General features: G+C 47.7%; 1 long non-coding RNA gene across 2 annotated transcripts; it reads left to right on the top strand.

The window, feature by feature from the left end:
* Window positions 1–8,476: 8,476 nt before the first annotated feature.
* LOC148007857 (uncharacterized) lies at window positions 8,477–11,843 on the top strand. Of its 2 annotated transcripts, XR_015647844.1 has the most exons (4): window positions 8,477–8,511; window positions 8,659–8,758; window positions 9,084–10,000; window positions 10,650–11,843. It is a non-coding gene; the product is annotated as an uncharacterized LOC148007857 (long non-coding RNA). The 2 variants fall into 2 exon arrangements; XR_015647850.1 differs by lacking the exons at window positions 8,477–8,511; window positions 8,659–8,758 and having other exon boundaries at window positions 10,562–11,843.
* Window positions 11,844–18,363: the final 6,520 nt, after the last annotated feature.

The raw sequence follows: 18,363 nt of genomic DNA, 5'->3' as shown, positions 1-18,363 counted from the left end.
ACAAAATATATGTTAAAAAATTAAAGAGGGGCTGGTGAGGTAGCTAGCTCATTGATGAAGAGGGCTAGGTGCTTTTTAAAATTATTATTATTTTTTAGATGACCCAGGTTTGGGTCTCAGAACCCACGTGGGAGCTCACGACTGTCTGCAATTCCAGTTCCAGAGGATCCACACCCTCTTCTGGCCTCTGTGGGGACCAGGCATGCAGATGGTGCACAGCCATGCATGCGAGCAAAACACCCATGCATAAATAGGATCATCCTTAAATTATTTTTTATTTTTTATTATTTTTTTAAATTTTTTTTTATTTATGAGTACACTGTCGCTGTCTTCAGACACACCAGAAGGGGGCATCAGATCTCATTACAGATGGTTGTGAGCCACCATGTGGTTGCTGGGATTTGAACTCAGGACCTCTAGAAGAGCAGTCAGCGTTCTTTTTTTTTTTTTTTTAAAGATTTATTTATTTATTATATATAAGTACACTGTAGCTGTCTTCAGATACACCAGAAGAGGGCATCAGATCTCTTTACAGATGGTTGTGAGCCACCATGTGGTTGCTGGGAATTGAACTCATGACCTCTGGAAGAGCGGTCGGACGCTCTTAACCGCTGAGCCATCTCTCCAGCCCAGCAGTCAGCGTTCTTAACCACTGAGCCATCTCTCCAGCCCAAATTATTTTTTAAAAATTAAAGGAAAGGATCAAGGGATGGAGGCTGGGGAGGTGGCTCAATGGGTAAAGTGTTTGCTGTGCAATCAGGATCTGAGTTTGAATCCCTAGCACATGTAAAAAAGCTGGGCACAGCCGCACATATGCACCACTCTGGAACTGGGTAGCCAGAGGTACAGGGATCCTGGAGACTTTCAGGCCAGCCCCATTCAGCCACAACTGTGAACTTCAGGTTCAGTGAGAAGAAACCTTGGGTCAAAGAGTAAGGCTGTGGGGCTGGAGAGATGGCTCAGAGGTTAAGAACAGTGACTGAGGAGAATAAAAAAAAAAAAAAAAAAAAAAAAAGAACAGTGACTGAGTTCAATTCCCAGCAACCACATAGTGGCTCACAACCATCTATAATGAGATATGGTGCCCTCTTCTGGCCTACAGGTATAATGCAGGAAGGACGTTAAAGAAAGAAAGAAAAAAAAAGAAAGAGAAAGGAAGGAAGGAAGGAAGGAAGGAAAGAAAGAAGAAAGAAAGAGAGAAAGAAAGAAAGGAAGAAAGAAAGAAAGAAAGAAAGGAAGAAAGAAAGAAAAAAGATAGATAGATAGAAAGAAATAAAGGGGGTTGGGGATTTAGCTCAGTGGTAGAGCGCTTGCCTAGCAAGCTCAAGGCCCTGGGTTCAGTCCCCAGCTCAAAAAAAAAAAAAAAAAAAAAAAAAAAGAAAGAAATAAAGAGTGGTAGAGCGCTTACCTAGGAAGCGCAAGGCCCTGGGTTCGGTCCCCAGCTCCGAAAAAAAGAACCAAAAAAAAAAAGAAATAAAGAAGGCACCCCTTTCCAGAAACCCATGTTCTATTCCCAGCATCTACATGGTAGTTCACAACTGTCTAACTCCAATTCAAGGGGATCTGATGGCCTCCTTTGGCCTTTGTGGGCACAGTGGTAGAGAGATATATGCAAGCAAAACCTTGCACCTCCTCACCCACAAAATAAAACGCAGCAATGGAAGACACAGATGTCAGCCTCTGACTTCTCCATATGAGCAGGGGGTACACACAAACATAGGTGTACAGGCATGCACTAACCATTCTCCCTCGCTTAATGTTTTTTTTTTTTTTTTTTTTTTTTTGGTTCTTTTTTTCCGGAGCTGGGGACCAAACCCAGGGCCTTGCGCTTCCTAGGTAAGCGCTCTACCACTGAGCTAAATCCCCAGCCCTTAATTTTTTTAAAAGCCACTTTAGGATAGTTTTCTGTTGTTTGCAGCTAAAGGCAAGCTGATGGATACTGGCAAGCCACTGCAGTGAGGTCCAGTTGCTAGTGGTTAAGTTCTGTGGATTCAATTTTTCTACTGTAGATGGCACTTGTAAAGCCTATTGAGAATTCAGAACCCACTCAAAATATTTATATAGATAAAAAGTGGACTACAGTGGCACACCCCTTTGGTCCTAGCATTTGGGAGGCAGAGGAAGGAGATCTCTGTGAGTTCAAGACCAGCCCGGACTACATAGTTGGGTTTTAAGACAGCCAGGGCTACATAGAAAGGTCCTGACCTCCAATATAACACACACACACACACACACACACACACACACACACACACACACACACACACACACCAGTAAGTATTCTGTCAGCAAGATGATTCAGTGGCTTCACCTGGAGCCCGTTTAGTAGAAGGAAAGGACCAGTTCCCACAAGTTGTCCTCTGACTTCCACAAGTACACTGTGCCTTGTGCACTCAGGCATTGTCTTAGTTAGGGTTTTACTGCTGTGAATAGACACCATGACCAAGGCAATTCTTATAAAGAATAACATTTAATTACGGCTGGCTTAGAGGTTCAGAGGTTCAGTTCATTACCATCAAAGCAGGAGCATGGCAGCATCCAGGCAGGCATGGTGCAGGAGGAGCTGAGAGTTCTACATCTTCATCTGAAGGCTGCTAGCAAAATACTGGCTTCCAGGAAGCTAGGGTGAGGGTGTTATAGCCTGTCGATGCCCGCACCGACACAGCACCGAGAACTGGGTGTAAGCCTGCAGGATTAAAAAACGGACATACGCAGGTCTTTTGTGTTAACAGAGAATGCCAACTCTGTAGCTTTATTCACTGAATATATACCCCAAGTTCAACAGGCAGGAAAATTCCAGGAAGCACAGTGGGAAAACCCAGCTTAAGGCTTCAGGAACAAAAGACCAGACACATGCCCCAAATTTACTGGGGAGAAATTCAGGAAGAGCAGCCTAAGTCCCAGGAACAAAGACAGAGAACAAAAGACAGGAATGCATGGACCCTAGACCTGGTGTACGCTGAGGCCAAGGCGTTCCTTTGTTAAGAACAAAAGGTTTCTAAGCATCAGCAGGGCTCAGCAGGGGTCAAACCCTGCTGGGGACCCAAGAGGGTCTGACAATAGCCCATACCCACAGTGACACACCCATACCTACTCCAACAGGGCCACACCTTCTAATAGTGCCACTCCCTGGGCCAAACCTATACAAACCATCACACACACTAAGTAAATAGATAAATAAGTAGATGTAAAATATATTTAAAGTATATTGGCAGATTGCCCTACAGTGGATGGAATAATGACCCCACTGCACATCAAAGGTTGAGCAGGGATACTTCACCGTCAACATCGTCAGCTGCCTATGGAAACATATCAGGTTCGTGGTGGGGTAATCGAATCCATGCTGGTCGTTTTACCTGTGTACTTTTTTTGTCTTACTCAGACTCTGGGATAAACCTATGACTTGTAAGGTCAATAGAATGTGAAAAGGTGGGGTTGGGGATTTAGCTCAGTGGTAGAGCACTTGCCTAGCAAGCTCAAGGCCCTGGGTTCGGTCCCCAGCTCCGAAGGAAAAAAAAAAAAAAAGAATGTGAAAAGGTGATACTGTGCTGGTCTTATTAATTGGCTTCAACAAGTAGCTTTGTATGTGACTTGTTCCTAGTAGCCCTGTCTCTCCATGTGGACAAGGTTTCATTAGGCCACTGGAGGAAGAGAAACCATGTAGAGGAGAATTCAACTCTCTTATCCCTAGACCGCCTAATTTAGTTACTGCTGTGAACAGACACCACGATCAAGACAACTCTGATAAAGGAAAACATTTAACTAGGGCTGGCCTACAGGCTCAGGTGTTCAGTCCATTATCGTTAAGGTGGGAGCACGGCAGTGTCCAGACAGACATGGGGCTGGAGAAGCTGAGAGTTCCACCTCTTGTTCCTAAGGCAGCTAACAGAAGACTGACTTCCAGGCAGATAGAATAAGGGTCTTAAAGCCCACACCCACAATGACACACCTACTCCAACAAGGCCACACCTACTTCAATAAAGCCACACCTCCTAATAGTGCTACTCCCTGGAGCCAACCATATACAAACCATCCCACTGGCAGAACAGCCTACAGACAGCAGACACCCAAACATCTGAGAGACCCCAGCTAACGCACAACTGATCACAGTGAATATACCTAAGACTAGAAGATTTTCCTAGCTAGTTTACCGGCTTATATGTAGGAAACAATGTATAGAATTTTGACTAGATAGTGGTAGTGCATGTCTTTAATTCTGGAACTCAGGAGACAAGAGCAGATAGATGAGTTCTAGGCTAGCCTGGTCTACAGAGAAAATTGTAAGATAGCCAAAGCTACACAGGGAAATCCTGTCTTGAAAAACCAAAAACCAACCAACCAAACAAAACAAACAGACAACAAAAAATAGAAGAATTTTAAGCTACTATATTGTGGCAGGGGTATTCGTTACAAAGCCATAGCTAACTGATACAAAACTCAGTAACTAACATATCTAAATTGCCTAGTGCCACAAAGATTGGCTAACTGATTGCAGGTATAGTATGGAAAAAAAAAATAGTCTCTACCCAGCATCTAACTGCAACGTGTTGGCTCATAGTGGCTGGATTGTAAGAATTTACTAGACATGGCTCCACTGACAATAGTTATTAGCCCAGGCTCTGGTGGAAGAAACTTGAACTAAGCAGTCACCACCAAAACATACACCATTATGATATGGTTTAAGTACACCTATCCTATCTAGGGCCCAGATATTTGAACACTTGATCTCCAGCTCACGGCACTGTTCTGGGAGGTCGTGGAACCCTTAGGAAGAGGGGTCTACCTGGAAGAAGTCAGTCCTGTGGGTCTTTTGGATTGTAAGCTGACTTTGGTTCCAGCCCAAACTTTGGGGTTCCTGACTGATGAGACACTGCAGCCACGGGCATTCCTTCCCTGCCATGAACTCTGTTCCACTTTCCTTTCTGCTGTGATAAAATACTGTGCTAAAAAGCACACTTCCAGGTCCCAGTGCATCACTGAGGATGTCAGGGCAGAAACTCAAGGTAGAAACTCAGTGTAGAAGCCATGAAACATTGCTGGTTTGCTCCAGGGCTCGTGCTCAGCTAGCTTCCTTACACAACATAGGACCAGCTGCCTGTGGTCCACTTACAGTGGGCCGAGACCTCGGCTTCAATTAATAACCCCAACAATCCCCCCTAGACCAGCCCATGGGCCAATCGGACAGATCTAGGCAGTTCCTCAGCTGAGGCTGTCTCCTTCCAGAGGACTCCAGACTGTGTCAATTTGACAAAGCTAACTAGCTCCTACAAGAGAAACTAGCTGGAGCCAGACACCTCAGGGTGAAAGGAAAGTACTCAAACGGAAAGGATTCAGGACAGGCTCCCAGGGGTCATCTGGTATGTCTGGGTAAAGGTCACTTCGGAATGGACTTTCCCAGCCTTTCATCACTGGTAGAGAATCATCTTGTGGAAGAAGAGGGAAAAAAAAAAAAAAAGCAAAAGTAACAAGGCTGAAAAAAGGAGTTCACATGTTGGTGTGTTCCCTTAGATGTGGTAAGATGGCTTCTGACAGAACTCGGAAGTCCAGGGTCTGCTTGATAAATTCAGTTAGTGTCATCATGTGTGGATGGCTGTGCCCCATACCTGATGCTTACTGTAAATGTTCCCTCTCTCAAAGCCACCAGTCGTGCCTCATCTTCAGTGCCAACCAGCCCCTTACATTCCCTCCAGTGGTTTGAATCAACCCAGCCACCCCTAAGTGCATGAGTTAAAAATAACAAGGTAGGGGGGTTGGGGATTTAGCTCAGTGGTAGAGCGCTTGCCTAGCAAGCGCAAGGCCAACTCCGGAAAAAAAGAAAAGAAAAGAAAAGAAAAGGAAAGAAAAGAAAAGAAAAAACAAAACAAAACAAAAAAACAAAACAAGGTAGGGAAGGGCTGGAGGGATGGCTCAGTGGTTAAGAGTGCTTGCTCTTACAGAGGACCAGGGTTCTATTCCCAGCAGGACAACTTTCAACTGTCCAGTTTCATCTTATGCCCTCCTCCAAACCTCCATGGTCACTGTATACACATAGACACACATGTAGGCACACATTCACGCATTTAAAATAAAAATAAATACATACTTTTAAATAGAACAATTAAAAACCAACGGGGAGCCGGGCATGGTGGTGCACACCTTCAATCCCATTCAGGAGTTGAAAGAATAAAAAATGCAGCTAAGGAGTCAGAAGTTTAAAAAAGCCCTAAATACCTCAAATTCCAGACCCTGCCCTCTACCTGTAAGTAAAAGGTCCCATTTCTTGAGCATGCTCCCCCAGGATCCAGATAAAAGGGTTTAAGATAAGGCCCTTAGATAGGTGATCCCGACCTAGTAAAGAAGGTTCTTCCAGGAACTAGCTGACCATAAAGTTAGATTAGAATCTTTTTTTTTCTTTTTTCTTTTTTTTCCGGAGCTGGGGACCGAACCCAGGGCCTTGCGCTCGCTAGGCAAGCGCTCTACCGCTGAGCTAAATCCCCAACCCCGTTAGATTAGAATCTTAATAAGTGAACAACCCTTGAGAAGCAGGAAGCTTCTCCTAGGAACTAAAGGGAACACAAAGTTAAGAAATCTTAAGAGACAGGAAGCTTCTTGTGATTTTCCAATGACACCACCCCTGCCCTTTTGGGTTGTGGTTTCTCCCTTTAAATACCCTTTCTCCCAGCCTCTCGAGGTCGACACTTCTGTCTCCTGCGTGGGATACATGTGGGCGTGGAGATCTCCATAATAAACCTCGCCTTTGCATATTACATCCAAAAGGGTCTCTCTGTGTCTGGGGTCCGCGATTTCCCGAGACTTGAGTAAGGGTCTCTCTTCGGGGATCTTTCAGAGTCAGAGGCAGGTGGTTCTCTGAGTGTTTGTGGCCAGCCTGGTCTACATAATGGGTTCCAGGACAGGCAGGGTAACTTAACAAACAAAACATGGGACGCAGCAAGGAAGGCAATGGGGTTGATCACCACTTCAAAACCTAACTAGATAGTAAAAACCCCAATCGCATGGCCAAAGTATACAACAAAACTCGATGATGCTCCAAATACAAGCTCGTAAGAACAAACTGCTGACATCCAGAGACGTTCAGAACCAGTGTCTGTTTAAGAATAGCAAGGAGGGGGGCTGGGGATTTAGCTCAGTGGTAGAGAGCTTACCTAGGAAGAGCAAGGCCCTGGGTTCCGTCCCCAGCTCCGGAAAAAAAAAAAAAAAAAAAAGAATAGCAAGGAGGTGTCCGGCCCTGGAGGAATTACATAATGGCATTTAGGCAGGTCTGCTCAAAACATCATTTGATGGAAGGAGGGGCCCTGTAGAGCATTCAGGATAAGCAGGCAGGTAGCATTGTAAAACAACCTCACTAAAATATGTGGCACATACACAGTTATAGTTCTTCATGGAAGAGAGAGAGAGTTCCCTGCCCCTCTTCTGATCAGAGCTCTGCGTTATTAATTACACAACTCTTCACCCTCTTTCCTAGGCGGGTAAGGTCTCACAGAAGTGGCAGGCTTCAGTTAACTTGTCCACAATTCTGAGATCGGTAGTCTGGAGACCTGGGCTCCACCCTCTCCAGCAAGCCATTCACTTCTCTGAGTCTCAGTCTTACATGTGAAACGGGAAAAATTTTAAGGAGTCCGGTCTTGCTTATCCCAAGGGACTGTGAGGCGGGTCAAGAGACTGAAAGAGGGTTTCAATCACTTTTTAATTCTGTGATGAGTTCAGGAGGCACTGCCCCTTGATGCTGTAGTTTCTTGGGCAAAGTTGCCCGCTCTCTCAGCCTCGATTTTTCTCCTCTGTAAAATGGTAACAGTAACAGTAATCTGCAGTATGGAAAAGCGCTTACCACGTACTATATGCCATTCACTTCCTATGAATCCTCCCCACAGCTTCATTAAATCGCCCAGCTACGCCTATGCTTTCTCCCGCGCGAACGCCAGAGGGCGACATAGACGGCGAGAACTCCAGTCACAACCATTTAACGTAGCTTCATCATCCGCCGTAGAGTGGCGCTAAGAGACAGGCTGTCAGGTTTTCCAGACTTGGGAAATTGAGTGAGGGAAGGGGAACCCTGGGAAGAGAGGGGCAATGAACCATAAGGTCGTAGATGCCTAGAGCTAATAGCCCCCAGGCCTCTGGACACAGTAGGAACAGTGGGGAATGAGTGGCCCCGGCACTCTTTCTTTCTGGGTAGTGCCTGCCGTATTCACTCTGCAGTCTTGTTATTTGACCGCGGAGGGGGCGCGCGTCTCTTGCGGGCTCCTCTGCTTGCTGCGGCTCATTCATCTGCTAACCGCGACACTCTGTTGCCATGGCAACGTGATGCAGACGAAGTGGGGTGGCCCGGGGGAGGGAGGCCCTGCGTGACGTCTGCGCTCCTCGCAGCTCTTCTCTCGCGGCCTCCCAGTTCTTGCCTATTTTGGAAGAGAGCCGCAGCCCTTCTGCTGATGCGCGCGCGCTGGCGCCTTTTTAAGGCAACTGGCAGAGTGGCGGCTTCGCCAGAGCTCAGGAGCTGCCCCCGCCCCCTGAACGGTAGAGTCCTGGCCGGTCTTGGAAGCCCCCCGGAGCCATCGCTCCATCCCATGCCCATCCTAATGCCCTCCATCATTGTGGGGGACATTTCAACCTTGGAGAGAGGAGGTCTTGCCCTTAACCCCTCGCCCCCCCCGCCCCCAACAGAGGAGACTGTCTTATAGAAACCTTGGAAGCAAACAAGATGCCAGGCCTATCCGTGCTTGGAGATCCTACTACAGACAAGGCCACAGAGGGACAACACCAGGTGAGGACCTCAAGGCCCTTGGGCCTCCCTTCAGCTTTCTGATTAAGCCTAGGGCTTAGTCTGAAGTAGACTGGGATCTCAGGAAAACTCAACCCTCTCATTAAACTGAAAGGGAAACTGAGGCACAGAGAAGAGTAATGATTGGCTAGAGTCACATGGCTAGTTCCTGGAGGAGTATAAGCCTGAGACTGGGGAGCCTGGCTTCCTGATCCTGGATCAGTCACCTGTGACTACAGATAATACTGTGTTCATCTTTGTCCCTTGCCCTGCACCCAGCCAAGGGCTAGGTGATTCCACCTTGGTGCCAGCTATCCTATCTTTTCAGGTCTTAGGTGGGTTTTCTGGACAAACTTCTGGATCCCATGAACTTCAGGACCAGACAACCAGGTCGCTGCTTACAAACATCTGCTTCCACTGAAGGCTTCTTGCAGCCCACCAGCTCTGAAACTTTCTGGAGTCAAACCTCTCCTAGATTGCCTACAAGTGCCACTTGGCTTCTGGATGGAAATGTGGCCCTGCTGGACACTCCCCAGAGCCATGTGGACCCAGCCCCTTGGACCCTCTGCCTAGTTCCGATGATAACCTGACAGGGGACATGACCTACTTGGCCATTCCGGAGGAGATGTGCAATTTCCAGACATCTGCAGGTCTCCACTCTGGACTAGGGTTAGGGACTCAGAGTGGATCTGACCTAGATCGACATTTGTGGTTCCGAGTGTAGCTCTCTGGAGCTTGAATGGTGTGTCCAAGGGGCACCCATTGCCAGGGCCACACCTTCAATGCACAAAGGGGGAAACTAAGGCAGTCTTCAAAGAGACATCATTTGCCGAGGTCACAAGGCAAGACAGTATATTTGTTGTTGAGATTAGAACCCAGAATTCTGCCTCCTCACCTCAGAGTCCAGCTTTTGGAAAATACTTAGGGTCACTGTGCTGTGTGTGAACCAAAGACCTGTTTCAGGATCTACCTCTCTTGTGGACATGACCCTTGGGTTAGTTTACTCTATCAGTCCTCAGTCACCCAAGACAGATGACCTCCAAGGAACTCCCACTTCAGATGGGCCTCTGAAATGGGTATTTGGGCTGTCTGAGGGACCGTGCTGAGAGGATTGTCTTCCTTCCACAAGACTGAAGTTAAGGAAACTGCAGACGGTAGTGACTTCAGGCACTGGCCATGCACACTGCTCTGAGGATCACCAGGGGTCTGTTTGTGCATTTTGGACCCCGTCAGATTCCTCCAATGGTGAGTGCCCTGATGAAGCAGGCACAGACCTGTAAGAATGACCCTGGCTGGGTTGGATCTAACGAGGGGAAAAGTCAGTGAACTGCTTGCTTTCCATTGAGACACAGCCTCAGTATTCGTTTTCCCAAGTCCAGACAGTCCTGTCATTGAGGAAGCCCAGGTGACTCTGTTCACCCAGAGCTGAGAGGCATGGTCCCCTGGAAGGCTTTAGGTCCTTTCAGACCCTAGCACTGTGCACATGGGCTCATCTCCACCCCAAACTGGGTTTTATTGCAGTATTCAAATTCCAAAGCCTGAGGGGCATGGGGCAAAGTGGGACCTGGATAGGTCATGCTAGGGAGGCCAGATACAGGAGGATGACCCTTTATGACCAAGCATTCTGATGCTCTTTCACATTGCAAATAGGGAAAGTGAGACCCATAGAGGAGAAGGGGCTTGCATGATACCCCCAGTGGACAGAGTTAGGCCCAGAAGCCATGTCTCTTGATTCTCCTGCCTGGGACTCTGCCTCAAACACAATCTTCTGGCACTGAGGCTAAGCTCACTTCCTCTTCATCCCAGATCTCGGAATCCTTGGCAGAGGACTCCTCAGCCAGGGCTGGGCCATTCAGGAGCTTTCCCCTTCACCAGATGGTCCTTTCCTCCGCAGCTTCCTGGTGTCGCCTCCTCCCCCACACAGTGCTCATCTCTTCCTAGTTCCAGAAGCTTCTCCAGCAACGGGCCAGAGCAGCTGCTTCTCTGCCTCTTACCATGGTTCAGCCAACTGTGGTTGCAACATTTGCAGGGGTGGGGGAGTCCCCAGCTCTCTGCTCTTGGAGTCTATTCTTGGACGCTCCTAGGCCTTCCTTTCTGACTCTGGACCAGGCCTATTGGTTGTTTCTGATCTCCTGAGTCTCCTGAAACCCCTCCATCTTTCCTGGCCTCTCTTGGGCTCCCTGAAGATACCTCCTCTGCATACCTAGGGCTAATAGGAGTGATCAGCCCACATGTCATGTCTGCTCTGGGGGTTCCAATGAGCGGACCCCCACACCAGATACACCTGTAAACTCCATGGCACCAGGCACACTCAGGGGATGTTACAGACAAGTATGTGTTCTGTCTGTGGTGGCCTGAAGGATTGTGTCTGTGCACCTAGGTAGAAGAGGAAATGATGTGGTGCCAGTCAGAGGCAACTTTGAGAAACAGGAGTCAGAATTTAAGCTGGGTAAGAACATGAAAGATGGCCAAGGGTTGCAATTGTCGACTCCCAAGAATAAACTAGGACTGGTCTTGGATGCTCTGTTCTGTACTGGAGGGATATGGGATGCCCACGGATACACAGGAGGAGTCAGGGTCACTAGATGTGCATACCTCAGTTTCCCCAAGGCCCATTGACTTTTTTGCTCTTTTATTTGGAGACCAGCACATACTCTGGCCATCTCCATCAGGCATTCACAGACCAAGGCTGCAGGAAGCACACAGGGCCGTGAACTCAGTGAGCCACTTCTGTTTGGCCTTATTCAAAAGTCTATTTTCCTTAAGATAATGGCCATTCCCATGGCATGACCCAACACTTACTTTGTTCCTTCCATGCCTATGGCTTTGTTCTGAGTGTTTTGGGAAATTGGTTCACCTGTCTCTTTGTCAAAGCTTTAACACAAATTTTATTATCCTCTTCCCTTTTCTCTTTAATACACTGGTAAACTGAGGCACACGAGTCTAAGTTCCTTCGTTCACCAGTGTCACGGTCTGTAATGGAGGCAAGACCTCCTTCCAGCCCCACCCTCTTGCCTACCCTGCCTTGGCTGTCTTCCAGCCTCTATGTGAAGATCCGATCTATTAAAACCCTTCTTTATTTGTTTAATCATCTTTTTATTTATTTTGTGTTTATTCCTGTGAGTGGGTATGTCTATGTGTGGCAGTCAGAGGACAACTTATGGGAATCAGTTCTCTTTGTCCACTGTGAGGGTCCTGGGGATTGAACTCAGGCTGTCAGGCTGGGCAGCAAGTGCCTTTACCCGATTAGCATCTTGCTGGCCCTTCCATTCTGAGTATGACAAACCACACCCTTTCAGCCTTCTCTTCCCTGAGGAGAGTTATCATCACTCTTTGCATCTTCTCGGTTTTTCTTACGAATATGCAGGGAATACTTTGCTCCGAGCTGATGGTGGACGGAGGTTATGGTTCCTACCCAGAGGGTTCCAATGTAAGCCAGAGAAGACAGTGGCCAAACTCATCAATGGAACAAAATGTAAAATTGTCACTCTCACAGTTGGCAACATAGCACAGGGAGCCTGGGGACCTATAGCTGGGACCTGAGAGAGACTTTCTGGAGTGATGCTTGAGCCGAGATATTGCAGAAAATGAGAGTCAGGTGCAGGGAGAGGCAAGGGGCGTGCATATGTGCACAGGGGCTGCGGAGAGCACAAAGGAAGGAGCTGCCTAGAAGAGCAGGAAGGGTGAGGAGAAGGAAGGGTAGGGGGAGGGTCACTGTGCAGCCTGGGAGGGGGTCTAGGTTGCTCCCCACACTTCTTTACTTTATCCTTGATGGGTACAGGCTAAGCCTGGCCACTTCATCTCAAGCCCGTTCCCAGCATAGCTCCTGCTGGTTAAGGGAGCCTAAACATCACCTGCCCCACAGCACTGCCTCATTCCCATCTAACTAATGGTTAGCATTTACCTTGGCTCCTGCTACCCACCACACCTCATAAAGCCATAAGACCATGCTCCAGTTCATCCCACCCTACCCCACCCAGCCAGCACAGACAAGTGGTCAGCTGGCCACTTGACTCCTGAGCAGCACAGCTCAAACATACCTCCCTTCTGCCCCATCTCTTGGCTTGGTCTTCCCTCATGTTTCAGCCCCCAAGAACCCCAGATGCCCCTTTTCATGACAGTATCTCATTCAAATGGCTTGCTGGTATTGTCTTCCTCCTACCAGTGTAGAAGCTCCCTGATGTTAAAGCCAAGCTTGTGTCTCCCCTCCCACTGTCAGCATCCACCAGAGAGGCTGGCCCCAATTCATCCCACATCTGTGTATAGTGAACATGACATCCACTCACATAGTCCCTGCTTCCTGCCCATCCCCGTGACGGATGCTGGCAAGATGGTGGCCAGCCTTAGGTCCTGGCGGGGATGGTGGGCAAGGAACCAGCGTCACAGCGAAGACCAACAAATGTGGGAACAAATGAGGTACACCTGTAATTATAGCATTTGAGAGGTAGAGGCAGGAGGCTCAGCAGTTCAAGGTTATCCTCTGCTATGTATGAGGAGGTTGGACTAGGGTCCACGAGACTCTCAAATTTAAAAAAAAAGTGCATTGAGGAAGAGGCACAGGTCGGGTGTGAGGGCAGAGGGGGCATGCTAGTCACCACTAGAAGGTCAGCAGGACAGAGTTCCCTCACTGAGGAATAATACAGACAAGAGCGTGAGGGCAGGGGCCATCCCCTCGGATCCTATCTTCATGCCACCGAGACACATGGGGTCCCTGGTCTGAATTTTAACTGTGGTCCATGAATTTATTTTCCTCTCCTCCTTAGAGTAGACCTCTCCAGTCAGCCCTGTCCTCAAGCCTTGCCCAGATACCTTCAATTTTCCCATCCAGATTCCAGTCTCTCCCTCCTACTCACCCCATCCCTGCTTGTCCCTCACCTCTGCTCAGCCCACTTCCCTGGCTCTGACCATTTCTGTGCGTGGGTGTCAGCGTGTACCTCTTCACAGGAGATTTGTTGATTTCATAACCATAAATAGGTAAAATGTTCTGAGTGCTCCCATGAGCGAGTAGAGCTGAGGGAGTGATCACACAATGAAAAGGCTGTAAGAGAAGGAAAACAGCCTGTGGGGACGTAGCTGAAACCAGCTCGGTGAGGCACAAGCCAGCACTACCTGAGGGCTAGCAGCCGTTGCATAAGTGGTGAACTGTAAGCACAGGATTGGCGACTACCAGAGAACCTTCTGGAAAACATTTAGGAAACTGCAAGTCTATCAGTTCAAAAGAACAATATATTAAGAAAGTCTAGATTTAAAAACAGAACATGCAATTCAAGAGACATGGATTTTAATTCTGAGTTCATCTCATTCTGGCTGTGTGACTCTGAGCAAATGTTCACACTCTCTGGGAAGGAGTATATTTGTCCCGTGGGTCAGACTAGAGACATCAATCATATAATATTCTCATTTCTCCCTTTAAGTAAAATTGGTCTTCCTGATTACAGCTTAACCTCCAATATGAGACAATTTGTTTTCCCAAAATGCAGTCCCAAGACACTAAGGATGGACCGGGGTAACCTGCCCTTTCATTGTCAATTGGAACTCATGTTGTCATGGGAATGGGTTATGCATAATCATTCTTGCATGGGGAGACCATATACTCACTGTTACAAAGAAGGCTAGACATTAGCAAGGGCTTCCCAAGTTCTTCTCCCTAAGATAGGTAAAGAGAGTAGAGAGAGGAAGTAACAGCTTGGTTTGTTCTGAGACGGGGGCAGAGTGGGTACAGGACTTGAGGGAGGGTAAAGAAAGAGGGGAAGCTATTTCTTTACCTCTGCTGTAAGTTGACAAGCTTTTCTGTGAAGGGTCAGGTTGTAGGTGTTTGGGCTTGGTGGGCTCTGGTCCCTTCTGTACTAAACTCTGTGACTATGTGACAATGGGGTGGGCACCAGCTATAGGTAAACAAATTGTTTGAGTCCCAGTAAAACTTCATTTATGGAAAGTAACAGGGGGACATTTTGTTTGGGGCTATAGTGTATAGGCCCCAGTCTAGTTCTATGAGGCAAGAGAATAAGTTGGAGTGGGAAGGAATAAAGCTTACAGACGGGGCTGCCAGCGCCTTGCTATCTGACTTTAAGTCATTGTTCATTTCTAATCTTAACCTCATCCACTACAGAATGAACTAATAATGTCAATCATTAGGCCCTCCCTGAGATAATTATCCTTAGGAGCAGATAGGATGGCTAGGAAGGTTATGTGTCAGGATGAAAGAATTGATCCCTACAAGTTATCCTTTGACCTCCACACACACAGACACCATGACACATGTGTGTCCTCCTCACATGATAAATAAAAAAATGTGTCTAAGAGATCAGAGCAAGTCTCTTTATCCTTTAGTCCACCCCTATGAGTGGCAGTAAGTCAGCACATGAGGCCATATCCTTATCTGCTGAAGGTGATGGTAGCCTTCTTGGATCTTTCATTAGAGTCAGATTCTTGGTCCGTCTTTCTAACGTGTGGTCCTCAGTGACCCCATTTCTGGAGTAAGCCAAACACAGGAGGAAACAAGGGATCTCTCTTCCTCTCCAGCATCCAGAATTTTGGCAGGGTGCTAGAGTTCACTTAAGGGAGCAACATGGCTGCGGTGGCCAGTGCCAGGCCTCACAAGAGGCCTTCAAGACTCAGGCTGGGATCAGAGTCGGGAGTAGAAAGCTCTGAGTTCTCCTAGAACAGTCAGCTCTGGTCTCAGCTTCCCTGGAGCCTCCATGAAGCAACCACAGCCGGGTCCACTGGGACTGTGCAACCCCACCTACTGACTCATAAAGTGGAAGTTGTCACCTTGCTCATCTGCTCAGAGGATCTCCGAGTGCTGCCTCCTTCAGCATTGGTTCATCTCTGAAGCCCTAGCAAGTGATTCATTCATTCTCTCATTCTGTCCCTCTTCCCTTCCCCTCCCTCTCCTTTGCTTCATCCTCCCTTCCCTTTCTCATAGGCATACTTGTGCAGACAGATATCACACGCATGCTGACAGTCCCCTGTCAACATCCTTGCTCGAATTTTTAAGATAAGGAGTCAGGAGTCTCCATGGTATTCTTAAGAATCAAATCCTCCATTCCAACTGCTCAGGATGTCTTCCTCCTGGAAAATCTCTGAAAAAGATGCATCATTTCTCTAATAGGGGTTGAGGGGTGATGTCCCCCTAGAGCCCCAATGAAGCCATGCAAGAAAGGGGCAGAGGACCTCATGGTCTGCTCTTGCTATAAAAAGTCCTTTTTCGGAAAAAAATAAAGAAAGGAATCAGCCAATCCCTTCACGATGCCATCACCTCTTCTTGGTGGTTTTTCGGGGAAGGAGTGGGTGGGTTTCCATGGCAACAGATGCGAGCTCTGCTCAGTAAAGAAGGGACCTTGATATTTTTTCTCTCTCATTCTCTCAGTTGTGTGTGTGTCTGTGTGTATGTGCGTGCTACACATGCCTATGCCCACACCAGCAATTTTTTTAGAACTAAAGAAAGCCTTTCTCTCAGCTCCCCAAATATGGAGTGATGGAAAACCACTTACTCCTGCAGGCCAGAGAAGATTCTGGATGGTTCCAGAGAAGGGGTGTTCGTATGAACTTGTTTTCCTCCATTGCAGAGATTGCATGCAGCAGAGAGGCCTTTGCAAACGATTAGAGGTTAAGAGTTAGAAAAAAAGCCATTTGGTGGAGGGAGGTGAGCAAAGGATACATGGTGCAGAAGCCAGTGAATGGTGTCCTAGTGGGCAACCAAAGGAGCACTGAACTCCCAGAAGCGATCGACAATGACATCTAACGCTGTGAGAAAAGGCTCAGGGCAGACTCACACACGAACACAGACACACAGATATAAAAACAGATATACTAAGCAAACCCCACAAAACTGCATACGACACAGAAAGGCAGAGACTTAGAAAAATAAAACAGACAAATAAAAACGCAGATGCAGGTACTGGCAAATACGTAGACACACAAGGATGCAGACCCTCGCTACAAAACACATTCAGACAGTTACATGGATGCAGATAGGTAAGTGCATCCAGACAGATAGGTTTGGATGCAGACACAGAATATGCAACACAGCCTCATTCAAGTACACACCACACACACACACACACACACACCACACCACTTTCCCCCTTTAGTTGTTCAAGCATCCTATAGCAGGAAGGCAGAGCTGCAAATGCTATATGCTCACCCAGGAAGTTTGGCTGTGAATATCTTGTAACCCCCACCTTTTGCTTCTACACACACACACACACACACACACACACACACACACACACACACGGATGGACACACAGACCCCAAAGCCCCTCTCCCAACTCATCCCTTGCCCACTTTCCCATAACCAAAGGCTATGATGCCTCCCCCATCTCAGGCTTCCAATTCTGTTTTGCTGCTGCTGCTGCTGCCGCCGCCTGCCGCTTGGGGGGGAGAGAGTGGGGTGACTCAGCCAGGCCAGGATGACTCACACTGACAGTATTTTTAGCAGCGGCCAGGAGCTCTCTAGCGTGCCAGCCACCCCCCTCCTCCTGCTTGCTATTTCGGAACCGTCACTGGTGATATAAATAGCTCTTCTCCCACGGCCTGAAGCTGCTGCTGGGCTATTTTTGGTTCTGCACAGTTAAAAATAGTTTCATGGAGGTGGGAGGCAAGAGGAGTGGGAGCTGGCCTAGGGAGAGGAGACATTGGGGGCACACAGAGCTTCTCAACTTGAATCAAAGTAGTCGAACTAAGATGATCCCTTCTCTACCCCCTCCCTTGTCTCTTTCTAGACCCTTCTCCCCTTCCAAAGTTCCTTATCCCTAGTCCATTCTCCTGGAAAAATTCAAGGATTCTTCCCTTGAGTCCAATTTTCTCCCCGAGCTTAACTAATTCCTAGAGCTCAGGAGTCTTGACCCCCCCCACACCTGTAAATAACCCGTATGTATTCTCAATGAGGAGGATGGCAGCATAAGGCTGCCATCTCGTCTATCCAGAGGCCCAACTCTGCTTTGATGTTACGGGCAGACCATGGCCGTTCTGAGTGCCAAGGCAATATTCAGCACCACGGACAGTGGCAACATCACTTTCTTTCCCAGCAGGTCTGCTCAAACTGCTTGAAGACCAGCTGTGGAACCAGCACAGAGAGGCAGCTTATTGTGAAGGAGATATCAGGGCTTAAAACATCTGTCTGTGAGGAAGACATGGCAGAGATGAGCCCCAGAGATAGAATGATTGTCTAGCATGAGCAAAGCCCTGTTTTCATCCTCAGCTTTGGGAAACAAACAAACAAATTTAGAAACTCATCTTGGATTTGCATATGGAAAGAGAATCCAAGACCAAGGGAAGAGAATGGAACTGGGGACGGGGGGGGGGTTGTTGAGTGGGGATAACAGAGTTAATAAGGATGAAACCCGCAAGAGAGACATACATCCTGAAGAGACCATTTCTCTGAAACCCATAAGGTTGGAGACAGTGTCATACAGACACACCATTTTCTCTATCTTAGCTGTATCACCAGCTACATGGTTTCTTATGTAGATGCTTTCAATATGTACTAAAAATGGTACAAAATATCATGTTAGGGTCTCTACAACCTCTTTGTTCTCCCCTTCCTTTCTTCCACCCTCCTTCTGGTATTACTAGGGATTGAACTCAAGCCTTGAGCATGCTGG

Source organism: Rattus norvegicus, chromosome 1, assembly GCF_021556685.1.
Source record: "Rattus norvegicus strain SHRSP/BbbUtx chromosome 1, alternate assembly SHRSP_T2T, whole genome shotgun sequence".
Taxonomy (NCBI): Eukaryota; Metazoa; Chordata; class Mammalia; order Rodentia; family Muridae; genus Rattus; species Rattus norvegicus.
Note: the sequence above shows the minus strand (reverse complement) of the source record. Positions and strands in the feature narration are given on the sequence as shown.